The following is an 18,852-nucleotide window of genomic DNA, read 5'->3' on the forward strand; positions in this document are numbered from 1 at the left end:
ATTCGGCCGAATCCTGCTGAAAAAGCCCGAAGCCTGGTCGAATCCCAAACCAAATCCTGGATTCGATGCATCCCTGCAAATAATTTAAGAAAATTAAAAAAGAATTAGCTATTCTATAACATAGTAAAAGTTAACTTAAAGGTAAACTATCCCTTCAATGCCCCTTTTCATTGTTTGGAACAGATGACAGTTGTACAAGACTGCCAGCATCTGAGCAATGCTATTTCTCAATAGGTGCCACAAGGGGCAAGTAAAAATGCTGTTTTTTTCCCCTCCCCTTAAATATCAGTCAGCAGCACTCTTTCCTTTCCAGGCAGAAGTGGAGCCTCCTGGGGTGCCGAGGGCAGTGCGATCAGATGGCAGTTGCTGCGAATGAATGGTTAAAAAGCGAAGGAGAGTTGGTGTGGGGGAGTAGCCGGGCCGAGGAGGCATCAGTAGAATTGTAGCGCATTCCTGGGCTCACTGTGCTGCCAGCATCTGATTAGAAGCATACAGGATCCGCCGGGCTGAGCTAAGCTAAGGCCGGAGGAGGAGGAGGAGGGATAGAGGCAAACACAGCAGGGGGAGTCAGGAGGCAGCAGCAGCAGCAACGAGCAACTGTCACATCCCGGCAGCGACCAGCGAGCAGCAACATCCCAGCCGCAAAGTCGTGAGTAATTTTTTTTCCTTCACAAGCGCACGGCTGCGAGTCTGGTCACAGATCTGCTAATTACACACAAGGGGCTTGTACAGACAGACAGACAGACAGACAGAAGGAGCTGACATGCTTCATTATAAGGAGGCAGAAAATAAATCCTAAAGGCAGATTCAGAAAGAACGAGACAGAGATAAAGAGATGGAGACTAAGGTGTGGATTCCATACTCTCAAGGGGGTTCCACTGTTTCCACTGAATTAAATAGAATCATATAGGGCACAGGGCATTTGTGCTGCTGATGGGGAGGAATCATATAAAAAGGTGAGAGGCGCTGAAGATTTGGGGGGTCAGGGATGGGGGTCAGGGATGGGGATCAGTTTCATCTGGACACTGCGAAGAGGTTCCCTAAGGTTTATAACTGGTGCCCCCTGGCAAGTCATCAAAGTGGCTGCAACTCTATGCGGGGACCCATGGATCCCAGTAAAGAAATATTTCACCCAGAGTTACAAATGGGTGACAGAAGGGTGTTTACAACTCCCAGCACCCACAGGCAGCCACAGCCGAGAGTTGTAGTGCAGCCCAGGATATTGGGGCCCCTAAATAATGAGCAATTGAAATATATATTGGTGAAAAAAGGACAACCTTTAATTATGCTTGGGGGGCACTAAAATTAATTTGCTGTGGGTCTGGTTATTCCACTATATATAGGGCCACAGGTCAGACAGCCCCAAGGCACAGTCTGTTGATGTTTGCTGAGCAAGAGAGCAAAGCCAATCCTTTATTCCCTTTCATTCATCCACACTTCTCCTCTCTCTTTCCATCCCTGTCTTTGTCTCTGCCCGTGCCTCTCTGTCTGTCTCTTACTCGGTGCTGCAGTTGTTTGGTTACCATGACTCACTGGCAGGTTTAACATTGCTTCCAAAATAATCCCTTCTCCCATGATTTCACACAAAGCTCCCTTTCCCTTCTCTCCTATACTAATCCAGTCCCCCCTGCATTCCTCTATAGCTCTGATCTAAAAATAAGGGGCTAGAGAGGAAGCTGTTATATAAGCTGTGCAGAGTCCGGCCACAGACCATACCATGTAGAACAGGGGGTACCCGGCACAGATCTCTGCTCTGTCTGGCCTGCCACAAGCCATTTCTCCTTTGTTTCAATAGAGCAGGGAAAGGAAATCCCTTAGTCTCACTCTGCAGACAGAGAGGGGGCATTTACTTGGGGTAGAGGTCATATACTTTTTAAAAATCTTATGGGCAGTGCATTCTTCCTATAGACTCTCTTCTGGTTCTATTATTAAATAGAAATTGGAGCCACCCCTCTGTTGGGATACGTTTGCCTTATAATTGCCACATTTATTTGGATAAACTCATAATTAAAGGGGAAATGCACTCTGGTTTTACAACACTAGTTCATTTTTGCTATATACCTTGCATTTATTGCACCAATGCAATATCCATCAGCTGCCATACTGCTTTCCCAATGGCAATGCATGACCTACCCATGGCCACTAGGGGTGCTGCTGCTATTGAGGTCAAGAGGGCACTTATAACTTATTTAAAAATGCACTTATTTTTAGAAGGAATTTTTTGTGCACCTAGTAAGCTACCGGGCTTTATTTAGGGGGGGTCAAATAGAGGGTGATTTAGAGCGGTGCTTAGTAGGTACGGCAAGATGAAGTACGTAGAGTAAGGGGCAGATTTATCTGAGGTTGAGGTGAATTTTTTGGAATGAAAAAAAATTCCACCTGTTTTTTTGTGTACTTCGACTAGGGAATAGTCCAAATTTGATTCGCATTTGAAAAAAATTAAAAATTTTGAATATCGAAATTTATCATGTACTGTCTCTTTAAAAATTTGACTTCGACCATTTGCCATCTAAAACCTGCCGAATTGCTGTTTTAGCCTATGGGAGACCTCCTAGAAACTATTTGGAGTAAGTTGGCGGACTTTGAAAAACTGAAGTTTATTTTGGGGAAATCGAATTCGATCGAATGCGCTATTCCTTCGATTCGCACGATTTCGAATACGGACCTATTCGATAGAAAACGGACCTATTCGACCAAAAAAAAACTTCGACTTAATTTTTGGATGGTCTTTTTGAATTTCTTTTCAATTCGAAATTCGACCCTTGATAAATATGCCCCTAAGAGTATGAAACTCTATGGCAAGCTGTACCCTCATACTTTTATATAAACAGCAGTAGTAAAAGGTACATAGAGCAGTTTCCTTCCTAAAACCAGAATAAAACAAATTCTCACAAACCAAAAAGGGCAAATGGAGAGAGCTGGAGGATGGATATGTTATAGACTCATGCCTTTTTGTCCCCTGTGAATATTATGGGATCAACTTGGAATCCGAATGTAAATAGTCATTATCTCCCGTTGCAAATGGGAAACAGACCTGGCTGCTTTGTTATTGCAGCTGAATACTTGGGGGCAGGCGCTGTGGATAAATGCTGGGCTTCTGTGGCAGGAGATTTCTATTGGGTTTTGTGGCAGTTGGATTGTTCCGATGGCATATTGTCCTGGCTACTGTCCATACATGGGATACTTGTACATGGTGCCGCCTGTTATTCTGTATCATAAAGTACGAGAGAAAACGATATTCAGGCTCAAGACCAGCACAAAGTCATTCATCACTTTAGTGCTTTTTATTTGTTACCTGCTGGAGAAGTCTCTCCCCAATGGGTTCCTGGACCCTCGGCTTATGTCTGCCCCGACCCTCATTGGCACTGTCCAGTTGTCTTGGAAGGAAATATGTGTATTCCGTAGAGAGGAAACCATAGAAAAGAAACCATAGAGAGGAAACCAGATGACCCCTTGGTGGTTGTGTGTTGCAGAATGCGTGAAAGCCCCTCTTCCAGGCCCGGACTGGCAATCTGTGGGTTCTGGCAAATGCCAGAGGGGCTGCTGTAAGGTGCCATAGAAAGTCAGTATTTAGTGGGGGCTGTTTGTGGGCTGATTGGGCTTCTGTGTACCTGAAATGCCAGGACCTATTTTGATTCTTAGTCCAGACCTGCACCTCTGCCCTAATGGAAGGGCATCTTGAGTTTTTTTGTTTAAACCCCTGATTTCTCCTATAAATCCCTTTAAAGGAGAACTAAAGCTTAACTAAAGAAGTAGGTAGAAATGTTGTGCGTTATATTATTATGTACCAGCCCAAGGCAACCACATCCCTTTAGCAGTAAAGATCTGTGTCTCCAAAGATGCCCCAGTAGCTCCCCATCTTCTTTTCTGCTGATTCACTGCACATGCTCTGTGCTGCTGTCACTTACTGAGCTTAGGGACCCACTCACAATATACAGTACACATAGAATAGAAATGTCACAATATAAGGCTGATTAGTAATTAATACAGATAATTACTACATGGCAGCACAGAAACCAGTGCAATTAGCATCAGAATTTAATAATCAGCAAACCTGTAGCATCAGCTTATATTACAGGGGAAGCTCATTTTCTGCTGGATAATTAGTGACGAGCCCTAAGCTTAGCTTCTCAACAGCCAATCAGAGCCCACTGAGCATGTGAGTGTCACAGACACTTTCCAAGATGGTGACCCCCCTGTGACAAGTTACATTATCCAGAAAGCTCAGAATTATGGAAAGGCTGTCTCCCATAGACTCAATTTTATCCCAATAATCCAATTTTTTTAAAATCTATTTGCTTTTTCTCTGTAATAATAAAACAGTACAGGTATGGGATCTGTTATCCGTAAACCCTTTTCCCAAAAAGCTCTGAATAACAGAAAGCCCATCTCCCATAGACTCCATTTTATCCAAATAATCAAAATTTTCAAAAAATCTTTACATTTTTCTCTGTAATAATAAAACAGTAGCTTGTACTTGATCCCAACTAAGATATAATTAATCCTTATTGGAAGCAAAACCAGCCTATTGGGTTTATTTAATGTTTACATGATTTTTTACAGACTTAGTGGCATATATATTTTTTCGTCTAAAAAACTGTGTAAAAAACTGTGTAAAATATTGCATGGTGTTTATAATTTTATGCCTTACGAACGCCAGATTTGCCGCCATTATTTTACTTCTGGCGGAAAAACACATAGCAATTTTACACGGTGAAGCCTGGTGATTTGTGAGGTATTATCCCACTGTTTTTTATAAAGCATAATAAATATGCCCCTTAAAGTATGGAGATCCAAATTACAGAAACATCCCTTGTCCAGAAAGCCTCAGACCTTGAATATTCTGTATATCAGGTCCCATTCTTGTATTTGCCAGGTCAGGGTCAAAATGTATACAGCCTCTCCACTTTACATGACTTTTTATATAAAATCAAATCTTCAGTTCCTCCGCTATTGCCTAGCTTTCTTATCTGCACCCTCCAACTAATCAAATGAAGTTTTATACAGGCTGCAGTGGTGTAAACAAAAGCCCCCCTCCACTTTCAGATTTTATATGTACAGTTATATTTATACAAAGACATTTTATTCTGATGCTAAAGATGCCAGGGAAAACTATAATAGGGGAGTTGTGCTTAAGACCATGCTAAATATAGTGCCCTGTTATATAAATGATGCTCCATACGAGAGAAGGCATGCAAGAAATTGCATGAAAAATAACATAATCACCGGCTCGTGTGAATGAAAAGCCCTTTTTAAGTCAGTAACATAAAGCTACACGTTGTGCCCTCCTGGAATCTCAGGGCTTTCAGCTTAATGGGAAACCTTCAATCTGTGTTTTATATCAGGATATCTTTTAAAAGGCCTGAAATAATGGCTTTCTGTTTCATAGCCATGCGGAATGATTTAAACGCTAATAAATATCATTGTAAATAAATGCTGCTCCCACTCTGCTAAGCAAATCTTTAATAAGAATCAGATTCAGGGCAGTGGAGAATCCTGTTCTATGTTTAGCACCATAGTGCAGTTACCTGGCTGCCGCTGCCAACGAGCTCTCCTGATTAGAGGTATGACTCAGAGAAAGATGACCCAATAGCTGCTCTGATACAAAATTTTGCTTTATATTTAGGAAAAATTGCTTATTTTGGGAGCAAGGCAGAGGCAGGTTGTTCCAATAAATAAAAGCAGACAGAAATGTATAGTGGTGGAAACACTGGATGGGTCATTAAAGGGCACGTAAAGGCAAAAAAATAAAATCCGATTTTTACTTTCTTTAATGAAAAAGAAACCTATCTCCAATATACTTTAATTAAAAAATGTGTACCGTATTTATAAGAAACCTGACTGTAGGCAGTGAAATTCTCCCTTCATTTACTGCTGTGGATAGGAATTGTCAGATGGTCCCTAACTGCTGAGCAGGGAAACAATCATACTTATGAACAGCAGGGGGAGCCCCCGCCTTACTTCCCAGCCATGCAGAACTCAAGCAGCTTTGTTTATGATGATCCCTAAGCAGCCCAGACCACACTGAGCATGTGCACAGTCTTAGTCTTGCAAAGATGTATAACAAAGTTACAAGATGGTGACCCCCTGTAGCCAACTTTGAAAGCATAAATTATTTGTTTGATTAGGCTTGTGGTGCAGTAAGTTCATGTTTATATTTAGTATACAAAATACAGCATTTCTAGCCTTATTCTATTTTAGACTTTACATGCCCTTTAAGTGCCATAGGGCAGGTGTTACGTCAGGGCTTCATAGTGACATGAAAAATATATCAGAGCCCGGGGGGTCTATATTGCCACTCCAAATTAATGCAGCTGAGTATCAGGGACTTGCTCCTGTTTTCAAAGCACCATTACCAATAAACAAAATATGTCCCGATGCTCATAAAAAGTAAAGCAAGTTTTTATTCAATTAATATCATACTAAAAAATACAAACATACTGACCTCGTATCATCCACCTTACGCGTTTCGTACCTTCCGGTACTTAATCATAGGAATTTCCCTTGTGCCCTGCCATTGCTTCCTCACTGAAATCACATGCAAGTAAGGGGGGATAGAGGGGCCCACCTATGTGCCGAACCCCCACCCACCCATGAATATAGTGCTGCCACTTAGTTTTGGGAACTGGGACGTGTGCAAGGAATATATATATATATATATATATATATATATATATATATATATATATATATATATATATATATATATATATATGCCAATGAGTGGAGAAAAGCCAATTCACTAGCTATTGTCCCTTTTATGTATGTGCGCTGACAGAATTCTGCTTTGTAGGGACACTTCTTTCTTACATTGGCCTTGTGTGAGCCACACATAGTTGCTTCTTGTTTCTCCTGCCATACATGTGACCTGTTATCCAGAATGCTTAGGATTTGGGCTTATCCAGGTTAATAGATTTTCCTGTAATTGGGATCTTCATACCTTAAGTCTACTTGAAAATCATATATACATTCAATAACCCTAATGGGATGGTTTTGTTTCCAATAAGGATCAATTATATCTTAGTTTGGATCAAGTACAAGCTACTGTTTTATTATTACAGAGAAAAAGGAAATAATTTTTCAAAATTTGGACAAAATGGAGACTACGGGAGACGGCCATTGTGTAATTCAGTGCTTTCTGGATAACATGTTTCCGGATAACGGATTCCTATACCTGTACTACAAAATAATCCTATGGAAATAAGAACTGTGTCAGTGTTTTTCTTGTAACCTTCATAGCCACCAAAATGTATTGGTGTGTAAAACTGTCGGGACTGTATCAGACTGGCCTGGAGAATGGATGGAATTGGTTTGATATATTCTGATGTATATTTTTAAAAAATATTTCATTCAGCAGCTCGGGTAAAATTTCACGTATAACCCGAAACACGTGGCAGTGCAGTACTAGTGTCTTTCTTATAATACTCCAATGAGGCAAGTTGAGAGTGGGGGTGGTGCAGCAACTACCCCAGAAGACATGGCAGGATAAAAGCAGTGCCAAGTCCATGTATAATGCCCCAGAATAAAGGATAGACAGTGCCAATTTTGTGCTTAATAACGCAACATGCATTGCCAATGCTGCAGTACATATCATTTCTGCTTGATACAAGATAAATACAGTGCCAACGCCATGTATAATATATACAGTACCTTCTGGAAAGCATGAGTGTCAGCTTTATAGTATGTGTTTTATCTTTGTCCTGTAAACATGAGTTGGTGTTGGTTTAAATAGAAGAGGGGGATGGTGGTCAATACGAATTTCAGACGAATTGTGTCCAATTCCTTTACGGTTGCTCTGTTCTCTGTACGGAAACATGTTGTGTTTGCCACCACTCGGAATTAAAGTTTATTTGCAGTAATTCTGCTGGAGTTCCTTTTCCTTCTTCTATTTTGGATCGCAAAGCAGTTGCAGCACAGAGCGACCGTAAAGGAATTGGACACAATTCGTTTGAAATTCGTACTGACCACCATCCCCCTCTTCTAAATAAACCAACACCTTCTATTTTGGTGTTGGTTTAGGGAGACTTTGCCTTCATTAAACCCCACCTATGATGCCTTAATAATTATATGAAACTATCTGTGTGGCTGGAGGTCTATAAAGATTTGTGCAATAACTCATATTCAGGCACAATGGTTGCACCCTTATATATACAGTTTATCTGCTGCCAAAGCCTTCCTGAATACATTGTTTTGAGCCTTAGCATAGCAGCAGAAGCCATTGACACTTGTCACCAGACAGACCAGAGAATGCATTTTTGGGTGACCAAAATGGGGCTTATGCAGTGTAGGACTAGAGACTGAAGGGCCCACTGGAAGACTTTTTCTAGTGTCCCACCACCATTGACCACTCCTCCTACTCTTGCTATTGACCACCCCTTACCCCCTCACTAGTCACTAATGATTCCCACCACCTAGGGTTGCCACCTGTCCAGTTTTGACAGCCCAGTTTCTGAAAGGACTGCCCTGGTCATAGATTCTCCTAGACTGAACTGGTGAACTTCGCGCCACTTCGTCAGACATTTTTGCTAGCGAATTGTACTCTATGCCTGTTAGTAAATTAGCAATGTCCCTGCATATCGGATTTATAATAATTTTTGCCAACGACGGCCACTTTGCCCTTTAGTGAATTTGCCCCCATGACATCATCATCCCTTTCACTAAATAAATTTAAAGCAAGGGTCTCACCCTGCTAGCATTACCTGAGTGCCAGTGAACTTCTTTCTTTGTATTGTTGAGGGGTTGGCCGATCCCCCCGTTTTGCTGGGCACCAGGGATTCAAGTTCCAGGAGAGCCAGGGTGTCTGTTTGTAAGTTGGATAATCATCATCAGCCCTTTCCTCTGTCTGGACTGTGGACAAGCAAAAGGTGGCAACCCTACCTCCACCAAAACCCCTGCCCCCACAACACATATACCTGCTGCACAGACCCAGAGTGGGCCCATTGGGATTTTTCCTGGTGTCCTGGTATGTCAGTCCGACTCTGACCGACTGGGTCTATTAGGCACAATGAGTGAATCATATGGGGAGCAGGACACAACTATGGACTGTTGTGATCCTTGGCCACTCGGATTTTCCTGCTGCCCATTCAAAAGCGTACCTTAAACACAAATCCGACGTACAATTTCATTATATACTGTAAGTCAGGAGAGCCCATACTTTACTAATGCGAGATCGACTTTTAGTGATGCTGTTCCCTTATGATCTACATCCATAAAATCAATGTTAGCATTCTGTTCCATGGATAATATTACTTCAATACTGATTTATGGGAAAATGTATATTGCTATATTTATCGAACAACTATTTCTTATGTAACCTTAACATAATAAATATGTGAATGAAAAGAATGAAACAGGAGGGTGATATAGACAAGTTGTTTGTTGACAGTGTCTTGAGATCTACTGATCACCAGCTAAAGGTCTACTGCTAGATCCCGATCTACCTTTTGGGCACCCCTGCTCTAAGTGTTAAATTTCACCTTTGACTCATCTTTGGGGTCTCAAGGCCCAGGCTGACAGATAAACGCTGACGTGACAGTTTCTGTTCTTCTTGTTAGCAGTCGGCTAATGTTTGACTCATCGAATGTTCTGAACAGACCTCGGGCCCATCTGCACTTGCTTCTACAGCTTTTACTACTTCACAGAACGCTGGCTCTTCCTCTCTTATTGGCTAATTCCGTAAATTCAGAGGAGGAAAAAAGAAAGGTTTAGATGTACATGAATCTGATGTTATGTTACATAGATAAACAGAAAATGTGTGTTCAGCTGCTCTGGAACAGCACAATACTTAGCCAGGGAACATTTCTGTCCTGCATTCAGTTGGGGGGTCTCACCACTTCACCTGCATCCACCATAGGGCGCCAGGTCTTTTGGTTTGCTGTGACCTGACTCATTCCTGACGCTGCCATATTACAGTATGTGTGGGAAGTGGTCAGTGGTTGCAATGTGCAAGGGAATTGATGATTTTACCATGAGGCTGCATTTTATTTAGGGAAAGAAAAGCATTGGCTGGTACTGATATGTTTTATGAAAGATAAGACGGGTTCTGATTATATAGTGAATAAAGTAGCCTCTCTTGTAAAATATAAGGATATTATCAGTTACCGAGGAGTTTCATGACCATATAAAAGCACGAGGCTGAAGGCCGAGTGTTTTTATACAGGTCATGGAACTCCGAGGTGACTTCTAATATCCTCATATTTTGCAACTGGGGGTACTTTATTTATTATAATACACAAGTTTCAGTGAGTCATGTGACAGAAATGACATCAGAACTCACCGTTTATAAGGATGTAATTTACAAGATATTCATGGCTTTTGTGTATTATATATATATATATATATATATAATATATATATATATATATATATATACATATATATATATATATATATATATATATATATATATATATATATATTTATACATAAACCATCCATTCTATCCATTCTCTTCCTCTTATAGCTTTAATATCTCTGTGTGCCAGCTTCCAGCACTAGGCCCGATGGGTTGGAGAGGGTTGCCAAGCCCCTGTACTGGACACTCTTATACTCTCGCCGTGATGGGCGAATCCGAGCCGTTTCGCGAAAGAGTGAAAATTCACAGAAGTACATTGAAGTCTAGGGTGACAATTTTGTTTTTTATGCACGTCAAATTTTTGACGAGCAACAAATTTTTTCATTTTCGTGGCGAAACGTGGTGAAAATTTTAGCTCATCACTACTCCTGCTAATTATGCCCAGAGAAAAAGCAACTAAACAGAATCAAAAAGTATTGCTGGTGGTCTACTGGTTTATTAGATAATCTCCCTGAGAAACCAGCCCCAAATAGGCCTTAACCCACTCATCATGAGCCCTTTAATTTACATCATAACCTTAACTGGCTGGGGCACCTTTCCTCTCTAGGAGTGCCACTCCAACATATTGTTTTTGATATCCCCTGGGCATCCCCAGCACTACCCTGGGCAGATACATGCAGAGTAGAGCCTGCAGCTGGTCGGGTACCCAAGGGTACCCACAAAAATCTGCGGTACCCTGCGGGTTGCGGGTAGAATTTCCGGGTGCGGGTAAAGATGTGGCTCGGCGGTTCTGCGGGTTTGCGAGTCGGGCCGAGGGTCTTCTCAATAGCGATATTCAGTCCTTTTTTCTGATCAAGTCTACTTCCGATGAGGTCACTTCCGGTTTACCATGACAGCACTTCCTGATCCTTGATGGTCAGCGGGTCGCAGGTCCGGGTTGCGGATAAGGTACTTGCGGGTAGGGTAGGGGTTCCAATCGGGTAAGAATGTGGGTTGCGGGTCTGGGTTGCGGATTGCAGGTTAAGGGTATGGGTCGGGTCCCAAAAAATGGACCCGCGCAGGAGAGTACAGATCAATACCAATTTCTGTACTGCACAATCGTCCCGCTCGTATAGGTGCAAGGGATGCTAGCGACACGGAATTAATTCACAGCACGGTGCTCAGAGGAAAGAATTTGTTGAAGAAGAGGAACATTGGCTGCTGACCTAGGGCATGAGGCGACTTGAACAGGGGTGCCCAAAGGTGGATTGGGATCTTCCTATAGATCTTTATTGATCAATAGATGTTCAATGTCCCAATTCCTGCTCAATTTTACCTTCTCTGTCCCAGTCATCCAGAATTTGCCCCATGGCCTGCCTATTTATAATATTGCCCCACCCTCCTATGCCATTGGCCTACCCTTCATACAGCATTAACACCCCCTGGGCATAATGAGCAACAGCAAAATGACCAATGAACTTGCTTCCATTGATGTCACAGGTCCTTTAACTGTAAATTGGTGCCACTCAACAAGGCTGTCACTCTGGTTCCTACATGGTGGCAATGACAATAGATTATTTGAACCACCAGTCCCACAGGGCGAGTGCTTTGTAGATGGCAGCTAAAAAGTTCCAAATTACGGAAAGGCCGTCTCCAATAGATCCCATTTTATCCAAATAATCCAAATCTTTAAATAATCCAAATCTTTAAAGTTATTACCTTTTTCTCTGTAGTAATAGTACAGTAGCTTGTACTTGATCCCAACTAAGATATAATTAATCCTTATTGGAAGTAAAACCAGCCTATTGGGTTTATTTCATGTTTAAATGATTTTATAGTAGACTTAAGGTATGAAGATCCAAATTAAGGAAAGACAGCTTATCCGGAAAGCCACTGGTCCCGAACATTCTGTATAACAGGTCCCATACCTGTATAATAAATTTGGCCTGGTGCAGTAGGAAATTTATTGGTGCTACTGTTCTTTTAAGTGTGAATGAATATTCTCCATAGATTGCATCTCAAATACACTCATGGAAAATAGGGCAAACCATTTTTATATGAAGGTTAATTAATCTTTTTGACATTTGACACCATGGGTGACAGCGCTTCCTGTAACTGCTTACACAGCTGCAACTGTCTGCACACCTCAATACTAAATGCCAGTCACAGGAGGGCCTGCAGTCTAACTGCCAAACCATCATGAACCTGGCACCTAATCACCTATTTACTTCTCTGAACCATTCGTAATGTACATATTATTATATTATTATACATGTACATATTACTATACTAGTATACATTACATGTATATATTTCTTGCATTAAGTGGAACCTTCGATCTCGGTGTTGAGCCATAAGAGCTGAATATAGTAAATATGTGCCTTGTGGTTAAGAGAAGTGTTTGCGCCAGTAATTGGGAATGTGAGAGCACGACCTGAAACACTAGCGGCTCCTTTAATCGGATTTCGCAGATAACTCGTTCAGATGCAAATAGCGCCTCTGCGCTTCCATCAGAGAGGGAATTAGAATAAGCTTATTTCCATGAGCTGACAACCATGACAGTGTGACGCTATTGTTGTAGTTCAGTTGCAGAGTCTAAGGGGGTTATTTATCAAAGTTCAATTTTAGCTCAACATTTTCTGGTGCAAACTCCGATCAAATCCGCTCTGTTTTTTTACGCTTATTTATTATAACATTTTCACAAAAATTTGCTTTGCGGGGAAAAAATCCGGTTTACACGATTTTTTGGATTTTTACCCAAAAATGCAGAATTCTTTTGTTTTTTGCCCGAAAACTTTGGGGTATTGCACAAACCCAGCGCATATCAAAATAACATTGGGACTTCTCCCATTGACTTATATGCAACCTTCACAGGTCTGAGATGCCGGATTTTCCGATTCGGGTTTTCCTTCCTCTGGGTTTAATAAAACCCGAAAAAAATTGTGATCTTTTTTTTTACTAAAAATTCAGATTTTATACTAAAAAAAAAAACCTGCATTTTTCGGGCTTTTGGCATTCGGAATTTAGTAAATAACCCCCTAAAGGTCAGCTCATTCGTGCTGCGACTCCTATCCATCCCAAATAGATAGTTAATTAGAAGAGTGAGTCATTTTATTGAATTTTTATGTTGATTTCCTGTTATTTATAGGGAAAGTTATCTTTCAATTAAACTTATAGTATGATGCAAACAGACATATTCTCGGACGATTTGCAATTTGCCTTAATTTTTTTTATTTTTGGTGGTTCTTGAATAACTTAACTTTTTGCTCAGCAGCTATGCAATTTGGTATTTTAGCAGCTGTCTGATCGCTAGGGTCCAGTTTACCATAGCAACCAGACACTGGTTTGAATGAGAGACTGGAAGTTGAATAGCAAAGGGCCTAGGTAGAAAGATAAGTCATAAAAAGTAAGAATAAGAATAGAATTGTAGTCTAACAGGTTACAGTTTTTTTTTAGTTTAGGGGGTCAGTGACCCCTGACAACCGTATAGCATTATGGGGTGTTTGGGGCCCATCAGGGTTTCCAACTCCCCCCACCCCAGTCATATATATATATACACACACACACACATATAGTGAGTCTAGTTTATGTTTAAATTCCATCTTTTGGTTGTGTGATGATATAATTCTCAATTCAATTACTGGGCATATAAATACATTGAGTCCCTCTGCCTGAGAACAGACCTACAAGTGATGCCTGAGTGACGGGCCAGGAATAAAGATGTTACAGTTCCGCAATTAATGAGACAAGTGACGGGCTCCGTTGGATTTAAGTCTTTTTAATTGAAACGAATGTGGCAGTAGTTGGATATTTGTGTTTATGTTACCAAAAGAAATGTGACAGTTATCCAGTTCCTCATTAAAATGGGCTTTGTTTCACAAAGAGTACAAAATGGTTTTATTTTTCACCAGTTTAGCCCACTCCTCCTCACTCTCTGAGCTCCAAAAATAACACATTTGCTTTTAGCTGGATGGTATCAGCTCTGCCTACAGCTACTGGCTTTAAGCAATGTTTCCTGACCTTATTCTTGGTGGACCCAGAGTGTGGGAGTTGTTTTAGGAAGCAAAAAAAATGTGCTTCTTTTTAATTACTGGGGTGTAAGGTTGGGATAGATTTTACATCATTAGAGAGGAGATCCTCATTAAACACCATGGTGGCTGATTCATAGGTAAAGCAAAAACATACAGTACAATGAAGTTATCTCCAAGCTGAATCCTTTTTCCACAACTCTCAAGTTTTTGACCCAAAAAGAGACTTACCACAAAGAGGAGTGGCTAAAAGCGTGTGACCTGGTGTACTGAGCATAGTCTGAGCATATGGCCAAAAATATAGATGGCAGTGGTGAACTGTCACAGAAAGGAAAGTGTGACCATTTGGTTTCACTCAAACATGAGAAGCAATAACACTATCAATTGATATGACTTGGTGCAAAGTGATGGAGAATTCAGCAACCTCCCAATCATACGTAATAGGAGACTCACCAATGTACAAGACTTGTAGTTGCAAGAAGAACCCTTGCTACTGTAGAGGCCCATAGGGGGTTAATCTGCCCCTATGACTTTAAGGCCCCTCCCTTTTCTTAGTGTGATTGGCCAAGAGGTGTAATGACAACTTCCTGCCACACTGCAATATAATGTGTGTAAGGAGTGGCTTCTTCCTCTTTGGCCTCTGGATGGTGATCCGGCTGGATATGCCCAGGGGAGCCTGGGTACAGCTATGCCCAGAAAGGCCCATGTGCTTTGGAGAAGAAGTCGGGGACCAGGTAACCCCGTGAATGAGGATTAGCGAGGGGTAGATTTGTAATAGTCTCTCTAGGAGAGAAAGGCAGAGAGGCAAGAGAGAAAGAGCAGCTGAAGCTCCAACAAGGATTTGCAGTAAGGGAGTAGCTTCCCAGAGGCTTTGTGTGTTGCCTCCAGTCAGGGACCTCAGTGAGGAGGGATGTCAGGTAGCAGGTGGCTTCTTGAACAGCGCACTGTATGGGAATGGCTACTGAATCTGCAAAATTGCCTAATGCCTGATGTGACTGTGGGGACATTGTCTTTGACTAATAAACAGTTCTTTGTTTGCATCATAAGAACCTCCTGGCGCCCAATCATGTTGTATATTTTGTATGCACAGTAGCCTGAGTGTTGTAGTTGCACTACACCTTAGAGGGAAAGCTTCCACATAGTGAAGGCCGGATCCTGAAGAGAGAGTCCAATGTAACCTATGACCTGCTCACTATCTGGAAAGTGACTATTTGTGGGGCTACAAACTTAGCGTTACAGGTCCTTCCATCAGTGCTGTGAGCCTACCCATGGGCTCCAAAAGACTCTCCTGGTAGTTACGCCACTGGTCTCTTGAGTAAGCTACGGGGAAAATGTATGGGGTTTATGAAGCAATTGCATTTGGACACAATTGTTGTAAATAGTTGCTGAGTATAATGACACTATTCATTAAAGGTATTTGCGCCTAAACACCATTCTTGCACTTCGACATAGCAGCACCCAATGTTGGACTGGGGTATCTCAGGCCCACCAGAGAATGTGATTTCAGGGCCTGCCTGAAGGTGCCAACACTCCTTACCCCCGGACCCTCCAGGATTTATGGTTTAATGGTCAGTCTGGTTCTAATCTGTATAATATGGAACGTAAATTAGTAACAATATATTATAGTTGTGTATTGCATACACACAAATCTAAGACTAGTCCAACCCCATCTGGCCTCCCTAACTCCCATCTCTCCCCCCTACAGTCTGTATTAAACACTGCTGCAAGAATTATCCTCCTCTCATCCAAAATGGTACAGGCCCCTCCGCTGCTGAAGTCCTTATCATGGCTTCCTATAAAACAAAGAATAACTTATAAACTCCTCCTCATAACCTTCAAAGTCCTTCATTCCTCTGCACCTCACTACATCTCATCTCTTGTTTCTCTATATGTTCCTGCCCGAAACCTCCACTCCTCTCAGAGTAACCGCTTGGTTGTATCCCCCACTACTACTGCTGTTTCCCGTATCAAACCCTTCTCTCTTGTGACTCCTTATATTTGGAATGTCATTCCTGAATCTCTCAGGAGAGAATCCTCCTTCAATGTTTTAAAACAAAACTCAAAGACTACCTCTGGGAGCACCTGGATAACACCTGAACTGGCACTTATATAACAGTGTAACAAACTGTAACCCACAGCACCTTAATACCCCTCTGAATTGTGTCTGTATGTTACCCTCCCATTTAGACTGTAAGCTCTACGGGGTAGGATCCTCTAGCCTTTTGTTTCCTTGACACTGAGCACTTAATCTGCATTGTAATTATATTTTATATTTATGTGAATTGTATTCTAATAATGCACTTATTGTTACTTATTATTCTGACCCCTTGTTTGTTACTACTAATTTATTGTTTTGTTGTACAGTGCTTTGCCCTCAAGGAGCGCTTTACAAATAAAAATATACATACATACATACATCGTTCATTAACCCCATAGATAGTATTTCTTTTAGGGTGATATACTGCTGTTTTCTGTGCTTTTAGATTAAGATACACTGCCTTTCTGTGTTTTTGGGCAATATCTGGAACCACTTGGGCAATAACTGGAATCATAAAACCCTAGTTAATGTGTTTAATACAAATGCCGACAGCAAACACATGTCTGTAAAAGTGTTGTAGGGGATATTGGGCCACTGCTCAGAGATTTAAAAATGACTATAGTATAGCCTGTGACTGTAAAGCTGGCCATAGACATGCAGATTTAACTTCATATCGGAAGAACGATCGTTCTGTGCCATCTCCCGACCTGCCACTAACCATTCAGATCAAATAAAGTAGTAAAAGAACAGATCAGACGATGTTCTGCCCCTGACAGCAATCGTACGAAAGTTATGTCCAACAAAAGCTGGTGACAGTCTCGTCAGATCGCCAATACATGCAGAGATATTATCGGTAGCCGACAGAAATTTTCTAACCTGTCCGATCGTCTGAACGACCGATCGCCATGGTACAGCTTAATAGGTTATCAAAGTTGCAAGGTGTTGCATAACGCTACTCCCAGACAGCCAGAAGATCTAGGGTTATTGTACAGTATGTACCTCATACTTTACTAGAAGTCTGCATTCCAGCACAGACACAGCAGCAGTTCCACAAACACGAGCATAATTTAAGAACGTAAATAGGCTCTTTTCAGTATGGAGGGGTGTGTCTAAGAAGCAGATAGATTGAGAGTGGAAATGGCCCACCCCTAAACTCTGTACATGCTGTACTCATTTATTGATTTCTGTGATTACAAAAACAGCATTAAAAGCTGCAGAACTGAAGGCAAAGAGGGACCACTGGTGCTGGGGCCCACCGTGTTTTTTCCCGGTTTCCCGGTGGGCCAGTCCGACCCTGGTTGCACCATTGTCCATGGCCAAATCAAACGCAACTGCACCTACTGAAATGTGGGGGAAAATTCACTAAAGAGCAAATTTCACTATCGTTAATTAGTCTGCACGAACATTTCATATCGAACTTTCTCTAGTGTTTATTTGTGCCTATCAAAACTTTTGTTAGTACTTTTACGCTTAGGTCAATTTGAATAGGGCGGGTACATATAGGTCATATATACGTCTTTATTAGTGTCAGGGAGCCGGGATGCTCCCACCAGGGAGGTTGTCAGGATCAAGGAGGAAGCCCACAAGGGAATGAAGGTCGCGGTGTCCAAAAGGGGTTAACCAGAAGATTTATCAGAGTCCAGGCAAGAGTTCAAGGGCAGGCAGAATAATAAGCAAAGTCCAAAGTCCAGGCAAGAGGTCAGGCAACAAACAGGAACAAGATTTGGTCTCAAATTAGCAGACAGGAAACCCAGGAAACACACTATAATGAATCCTATACTTGGGCGCCATTCTGGCGTCTTGGTAGGGTTTTTATATTTGAATTTGGCGCCATAGTGACGTCATCGGCGTCCTTGCGCCGTCGACGCGCTGATGTCATCGCGCCAGCGCCGCTACCCACGTGGCGGCCATGGGCGCCGCCATTTTGGGAGCGACGCCGGCAGGGGAGGACACGCCGCCCGGAGCTCCTGGAACTGCTCCGGGCGGAGATCGTGACAATTAGAGATGTTGGTGCCAATGCTTGAAATGGCCACTTATTATTAAAAATATACAAGAAAGCAAAATAGAGAAATAAGAGATCCTCTAATGCCCTAGACATGAGCCCACCCTAAAACAAATGTGGCGTGCTCCTCAAATGGTTAAAAAAAATGTTATAACCAAAATTTTTAAGTTACAACTTTTAAACACAATCCCACTTTAAAATATGAAAAAACACCAGCTTTTTTTTAAATCATTTTTATGACTTTTTGGCATACAGGATATGATGTCACTGAGATAAGATTGTGGAGGATTTGGCTTTATTATATCAGTTCACCAGGAGAACTAAGGTGATGAAGGAAACTCTGGCAAAAGGGAAAACGTAATGTAAAATTCTCACTTTAGTGAAATTGGCAAAAGGACACGAAACTGCACTAGCGACTGTCTCTTTCGCTAGTGAATTGTCCTTAACATCTGTTAGTAAATTGGCGATGTCCTTGCGGATGGGATTTCTAGGGAATTTTCGCTAGTGACGG

General features: G+C 41.7%; 1 protein-coding gene across 1 annotated transcript in view; it reads left to right on the forward strand.

Annotated features, from left to right (window-relative positions):
• Positions 1 to 341: 341 nt before the first annotated feature.
• dab2.S (Dab, mitogen-responsive phosphoprotein, homolog 2 S homeolog) overlaps positions 342 to 18,852 on the forward strand; it is a 91,459-nt gene continuing 72,948 nt past the window's right edge. Inside the window, 1 exon segment of the mRNA NM_001089785.1 lies at positions 342 to 649. The gene's annotated coding sequence lies outside the window, so the exon portion shown is untranslated.

This window comes from Xenopus laevis, chromosome 1S (assembly GCF_017654675.1).
Source record: "Xenopus laevis strain J_2021 chromosome 1S, Xenopus_laevis_v10.1, whole genome shotgun sequence".
Lineage (NCBI taxonomy): Eukaryota > Metazoa > Chordata > Amphibia > Anura > Pipidae > Xenopus > Xenopus laevis.